Below are 6,686 nucleotides of genomic sequence, written 5' to 3'. Positions count from 1 at the left end.
ATGGGTGCTTTCAACAGGGGAGGCATCCCCAGATGGAGGCAGGGAAGTTCAGGCATTCCTGAGCTGGCCGTGTTGCTGCCATCATGCCCACTTTTCGCCTGTGTCTCTCACTCTCCCTGATGTCACTCCTGCTGTCCCACACACAGGGGCCTCCAGTCCTTCCCCCCGCCCCCCAGGAGGTGGTGAAAGGAAAGTCTAAAGCATCAGCGGTTTCATTTTATTCTATGCTGCCGGCTTCCTCAAGGAAGGCCCATTTTTCAGCTTGTTTCTTATGAGACCATCAGAGTATCTGTGATTCCGCAGAGGACACAGGGACCCATCAGCAATGCTGTCTGGTGGTCCAAACCCGCCTTCATCGTGGGCAGTAGTAATAATGCCAGCGCCAACGGTGGTGTGCCAGGATCCGTGTGGGTACGTCCACACGTCTTCTCTTTTCCCAGGTAGATATCAGGACCTCTCTTTTAAAAATAAAGACAGTCTCTTCAATAAATGGTGCTGGGAAAATTGGACATCCACATGCAGAGGAATGAAACTAGACCACTCTCTTGCATCATACACAAAGATAAACTCAAAATGGATGAAAGATCTAAATGTGAGACAAGATTCCATCAAAATCCTAGAGGAGAACACAGGCAACACCCTTTTTGAACTCGGCCACAGTAACTTCTGGCAAGATACATCCACGAAGGCAAAAGAAACAAAAGCAAAAATGAACTATTGGGACTTCATCAAGATAAGAAGCTGCTGCACAGCAAAGGATACAGTCAGCAAAACTACAAGACAACCTACAGGATGGGAGGAGATATTTGCAAATGACGTATCAGATAAAGGGCTAGTTTCCAAGATCTATAAAGAACTTCTTAAACTCAACAGCAAAGAAACAAACAATCCATCATGAAATGGGCAAAAGACATGAACAGAAATCTCACCGAGGAAGACACAGACATGGCCAACATGCACATGAGAACATGTTCTGCATCACTTGCCATCAGGGAAATACAAATCAAAACCACGATGAGATCCCACCTCACACCAGTGAGAATGGGGAAAATTAACAAGGCAGGAAACCACAAATGTTGGAGGGGATGTGGAGAAAGGGGACCCTCCTGCACTGTTGGTGGGAATGTGACCTGGTGCAGCCACTCTGGAAAACTGTGTGGAGGTTCCTCAAAGAGTCAAAAATAGACCTGCCCTAGGACCCACCAATTGCACTGTTGGGGATTTACCCCAAAGATACAGATGCAGTGAAACGCTGGGACACCTGCACCCCGATGTTTCTAGCAGCAATGGCCACAATAGCCAAACTGTGGAAGGGGCCTCGGTGTCCATCAAGAAATGATGGATAGAGAAGCTGTGGTCTATGTATACAATGGAATATTCCTCAGCCATTAGAAACGACAAATACCCACCATTTGCTTCAACGTGGATGGAACTGGAGGGTATTATGCTGAGTGAGGTAAGTCAATAGGAGAAGGACAAACATTATATGGTCTCATTCATTTGGGGAATATAAAAAATAGTGAAAGGGAATAAAGGGGAAAGGAGAGAAAATGAGTGGGAAATATCAGAAAGGGACACAGAACATAAGAGACTCCTAACTCTGGGAAACAAACAAGGAAGGGGTGGTGGAAGGGGAGGAGGGCGGGGAGTGGGGGTGACTGGGTGACAGGCACTGAGGGGGGCACTTGATGGGATGAGCACTGGGTGTTATGCTATATGTTGGCAAATTGAACAATAAAAAAATAAATAAGTAAATTCACTGAAAATGAAAAAAATAATAAAAATAAAGACAGCTAAATTAATTAAAAGAATTAAAATAAATAAATAAAATAAAATAAAATAAAATAAAATAAAATAAAATAAAATAAAAAAATAAAAATGAAGACAGTGAGGCTCAGAGCAGTTTAAGTACTTAGCCCAGAGTCCTATCACTGGTTAGTGGCAAAGCTGACGTCTGAACTCAGGTCTTTCTTTCACTCCCAAAACTAACTTTTAACTGAGCTGACTTGCTCACTAAATATAGCCCTAGACCTTCAAACAACCCTGGATGAACACTTCTCTGGAAAATGCAACGTTACAGGGATTTTAGGCCACTGCACGGGCTCCCTCCAGCCATTTTCACTAACTCAAACAGCTCCGTGCATGCAGGAGTCCTTACGCTTCCACAGTGACTAGATCCAACTTATGTCACACGTAGTCAGTCCTCTTTGGCTCAATCAACAAATGCCTGGAAATGGGACCAAAACGTAAGTGAAAGGCTGGAGAAGTGCACGGATGAGTGAGGGACTGAGAAATTAAAAGTGAACAAATGAGTGAGTGAGTGAGTGAGTGAGTGGACAAGGCTTCCTACAAAATCCCCAAATCCCACCGTGAAGTCAGCGAGTCCTGTCGTTGAGACTGGGACTTGGGACAGATATGAGAAATTATTCCGGGCCTGGGGAGTCCCAGGAAGGAGGCTCAGAAATGCTCACAGAAACACTGGCGAGCTGAGCGCACAGGCCCACTGTGGAGCAGGGAGACCCGGAGCCGGAGCCTCGGTGACGGTGCAAAGCAGGAGGCTGCGACCCGACCCGTGTCAGCAGGAACAGGCCCCAGATAAGGGGAGAACCACAGGTCCTGGGAAGGTCAAAGACACACGCTTTTATGCCTCAATTAACGTCCCCCTTGTAGGGCTTTCAAATGCAATTTAGCTTTTCTCTGCTGGGCCAGGGAGACACAAAGACCCTGGGTGTCTGGGTCCTTCTGGAACGCAGGCCCCCGAGCCCACATCAGTAATTCAGTTTCCTCCCAGCAAAGGGAATAAGGTCTGGGCGGCCAGCACCTTGGGTGCTGTGCGTGAGCACGGGAAGGACCATCACAGGGCGCTGAGCGGTGCCTGTCACAGCCCAGAAGGCTTGGGGCACCTGAACTTGGGGCGGGGGGCGTAAGAGATGCAGTTCTATTCGGGAAGGCGCCGCCGAGAGGTGTGGGGACTCGGAGGGCACCGAGTCACCAGGTGTGGACGGAGCATCCACGCGGTCAGAAGACCCACCTGCTGGGCTCTGGCTTCCCCACTCGCCAGGTCGCCTTGGGAGTTCACGGGGGTCTCTCGGTTCCCTCTCTCCCTGGAGGGGAGAACAGGCCTGTCCTGGAGGGCTGCGGCTCTGGGAAGGCCCCCCTGGGCCGCCCCTCCAGGCCCACATCCATTCACCCAAGGAGTCCTGAGGTTTTGTTGCCGGCCCGGTATGATGTGGGTGATGGCTCCGGGGGTCCTGGAGGTGGAACCAGGGCCCTAAAGCCAACAGTTGCCTGCACCCAGACGGGGAGGACTTTGCAGAGTTGGGGGTGGGAAAGCACTTGTCAGAATCCTACTAAGGACTGCACCGGGAAGGAGCCGCTGCACAGCGAAGTGCGGGCCAGGCCGGGCCAGGTCTGTGGAAAATTCAGCTCTGGGGAGCCCTGGGGGGCTCAGCCCTTGGGCATCTGCCTTGGGCTCAGGTGGTGACCCCTGGGTCCCGGGATCGAGTCCTCGCCGGCCCTGCAGGGAGCCTGCTTCTCCCTAGGCCTGGGTCTCGGCCTCTCTCTCGGGGTCTCTCGTGAAAAAATAAGTAAAATCTTAAAAAAGAAAACAAAAGCATCTGTGGGGCAAGGAAGAAACCGAAACCGGAGCAAGCCCAGGCAGAGGTCGGCCTTCCGGAGCTGAGGGCGAGGCGGGCTGCCCTGGGCCCAGGGCCCCCCTTCACAGCCCCCCGCCCCCCCCCCCGCGTGCCCTGCCCCTCCCGGCGCGGACCCCCCTCCGGGCACCCGCACCCGCGACGCAAGGGCCCGCAGCACCCCCTTCTCGGGTCCCAGCCCCCTTGCAGGCCCGAACCGGGTCGGAACTCCGCTCCTATCCGGGGGTTCTTTCTTCCCCCGGGAGTCCCCAGGTCAGACGGAGTCACTGAGTGAGGGGGGAGGGAGGGGGGAGGGAGAGAGGGAGAGAAGGAGAGAAGGAGAGGGAGAGAGGGGAGGAGAGATGGGGAAAGAGAGGGAGAGGGGGAGAGAGAGGGAGGAGGGAGAGGGAGGGGGAGGGGGAGAGGGAGAGGGAGAGGGTGGGGAGAGAGGGAAGGAGAGGAAGGGAGAGGGGGAGAGAGAGAGAGGAGAGGGAGAGAGGGAGGGGGGAGAGGGGGGAGGGGGAGGGCGGGCTCCTATCCCAGAGCTGGAGGAGCGACTCTGGCTTCCAGCAGCATCTCCCTCCCCCCCCCCGCCCCCTCCCCCAGCGCCGGGAGCCGGGCCGCGACCTGCGCTACTACGGGGATGGACGCGCCCAGAGCAGCGCCCCCAGTCCTCAGTCTCGGGGCCTTTATGCCCCCAGCGAGCCCGAGCCGCCGCCTTCTCCGGGGAGCGGAGGGGCGGGGGTGCAGGGGGTGCAGGGGGCGAGGTGCAGGGGATGCAGGGAGTGCAGGGGGTGCAGGGGGCGGGGTGCAGGGGATGCAGGGGGTGCAGGGGGCGGGGTGCAGGGGGTGCAGGGGGCGAGGTGCAGGGGATGCAGGGGGTGCAGGGGGCGGGGTGCAGGGGGTGCAGGGGGCGGGGTCCTTCCCAGGCCCGCGGCTCACGGGGACCCTGCGCGACGCCGGCCTCACGGGGGCTCCGGGCGCCAGCGGGGACCCTCGGGCTGCCCGGTCCCCCGCAGCCCCGCCCCGCGCTCGCCGCCCTGATCCCCGGGTCCCGTCCCCCCGTCCCCCCTCCCGGGCCCCCGGGTCCCCGCGCATCCCGGGGGGGGTCCCTGCGCCCCAGGCTGGCCCCCGCCGTCTCCTGCCCCCGGGCCCCCCGGTGCCCCCCGGTGCCCCCAGCCCCCCGCCCGCGCATCCCGGAGGGGGAGCAGCGCCCTGGCCCGGCGGCGCGGCCGAGCTGGCGCGGTTACTGCGGGCGGCCCTGGGGACTGCGGGCCACGGGCGCGGTTGCCAGTTCTCCTTTTAAGTTCACTGACTTCAAAGTTTTCCGTTTGAAGCTGTTGAGAAAGCCTGATAGACGCACGAGAAGAAAGCACAGCAAGATTTTTAGAAATAATGTTAAAACCCCCCAAACACGCTGAAAAATACTTCAAGTAAAGAAAGAAAAAGGAGGGGGGTGTGGTGGGGAAGAATAATAGCTCAAGCGACTGAAGATGCTGAGAGCCTGAGGGGCTGCCTGGGACCCCCCACGCCCACCCCGCCCCGCCCCCTTCACCCCCACATCCCCCACCCCCCATCATCCCCCCACTCCCCCATAACCCCCCACCCCCCATCATCCCCCCACCCCCATCACCCCCACATCCCCCATCATACCCCCACCCATCATCCCCCCACTCCATCACCCCCACACCCCATCATCCCCACATCCCCCATCACCCCCCACCCCCATCATCCCCCCACTCCCCCCATCACCCCCACACCCCATCACCCCCACTCCCCCCATCACCCCACCTCCCCCCATCACCCTCCCCACCCAGAGCCCTGAGCCTGACCTTGGGGAAGGTGGCGCCTCTAGCTGACCTGGAACTGAGGGAAACCCAGCCCAGGCGACTGAGGAGGGAAAACCACCACCTTCTAAGAGTCAGCCGCGCATTTCCTCTTCCTCCTTGGTAGTTTTGCAGATTCGCAACTAAATATGAGAATGATGCAGCCCCTACGAGGCTCCCTGCTAAGCACTTCCCCAGCATCACTGATGACTCTTCCAACACAGGTTGCACTTTGCTTCCATCACAGACTGGAAAACAAAGCTCAGAGGCTTGGGGCACTCTACCCAACTCACAGGCTTGGTGCAAAGGCCTGGATTCGGACACGCGGGGGCGGGGGGAGCTTTTCACCAGCCACTCTGCCTGCACGCCTGTAACCAGACAGAGGAACGCACTGATGGAGTAAAGACAACCCTGACTGCGAGAGGATCCGAGCTAGTATTTTAAAGACACGGGCACCTCTACGCAGACACAGTGTATGAAGACACTCGTGTTTCACAGATGGGGAAACTGAGGCCCTGGGAATTTCTGCCTGAGTTCACTTACGTACTAAACAAAGAACTAAGCTCTAGACCCAGGTCAGTCAATGTCACGTTCATTCTTTTTTTTAAGATTTTAGTTATTTATTCATGAAAGACACACACAGAGAGGCAGAGACACTGGCAGAGGGAGAAGCAGGGGAGCCTGATGCGGGACTCTGATCCGGGGACCCTGGGGTCATGCCCTGAGCCGAGGCAGGCGCTCGCCGCTGAGCTCCAGGGGCCTCAGGTTCATTCTTCTCATAACTGTGTCACAGAGCCACCAGCACTCAGCAGAAGTGCCAGTTTGAATCGGCCTCCAAAGGTTTTCCACCAGGCCTTAAGCAGCTCCCCGGTCCGGGCAGCGGCTACGTGTTGGGGATGTGGAGAAAACCAGTGGAGTTCCAGCACCAGCTTCGAAGAGAACACCAGATCCATGTCTGTGTGGAAATCGATTTATTTATTTATTTTTTTTTAAATTTATTTATTTTTATTGGTGTTCAATTTACTAACATACAGAATAACACCCAGTGCCCGTCACCCATGGAAATCGATTTAAAAAGAAATTCCACTTTTAACTCTTTGAGGAACCTCCACACAGTTTTCCAGAGTGGCTGCCCCAGTTCCCATTCCCACCAACAGTGCAGGAGGGTTCCCCTTTCTCCACATCCTCTCCAACATTTGTGGTTTCCTGCCTTGTTAATTTTCCCCGT

The 6,686-nt window shown here is 56.1% G+C and overlaps 2 long non-coding RNA genes across 5 annotated transcripts; one reads left to right on the top strand and one right to left on the bottom strand.

Annotated features, from left to right (window-relative positions):
• Positions 1-203: 203 nt before the first annotated feature.
• On the bottom strand, positions 204-5,596 carry LOC144322734 (uncharacterized). 4 transcript variants are annotated; one of them, XR_013388375.1, is made up of 5 exons: positions 5,465-5,596; positions 3,032-3,104; positions 2,472-2,616; positions 2,127-2,227; positions 204-458 (listed from the first exon to the last, which is right to left on the bottom strand). It is a non-coding gene; the product is annotated as an uncharacterized LOC144322734 (long non-coding RNA). The 4 variants fall into 4 exon arrangements; XR_013388372.1 differs by having other exon boundaries at positions 2,159-2,227; XR_013388374.1 differs by lacking the exon at positions 2,127-2,227.
• LOC144322736 (uncharacterized) lies at positions 3,769-6,432 on the top strand. Its single transcript, XR_013388376.1, has 2 exons — positions 3,769-3,905; positions 5,683-6,432. It is a non-coding gene; the product is annotated as an uncharacterized LOC144322736 (long non-coding RNA).
• The last annotated feature ends 254 nt before the right edge of the window (positions 6,433-6,686 follow it).

This window comes from Canis aureus, chromosome 10 (genome assembly GCF_053574225.1).
Source record: "Canis aureus isolate CA01 chromosome 10, VMU_Caureus_v.1.0, whole genome shotgun sequence".
NCBI lineage: Eukaryota > Metazoa > Chordata > Mammalia > Carnivora > Canidae > Canis > Canis aureus.
The sequence above is the reverse complement of the archived record's forward strand: the minus strand, read 5'-3'. Positions and strand labels throughout refer to the sequence as shown.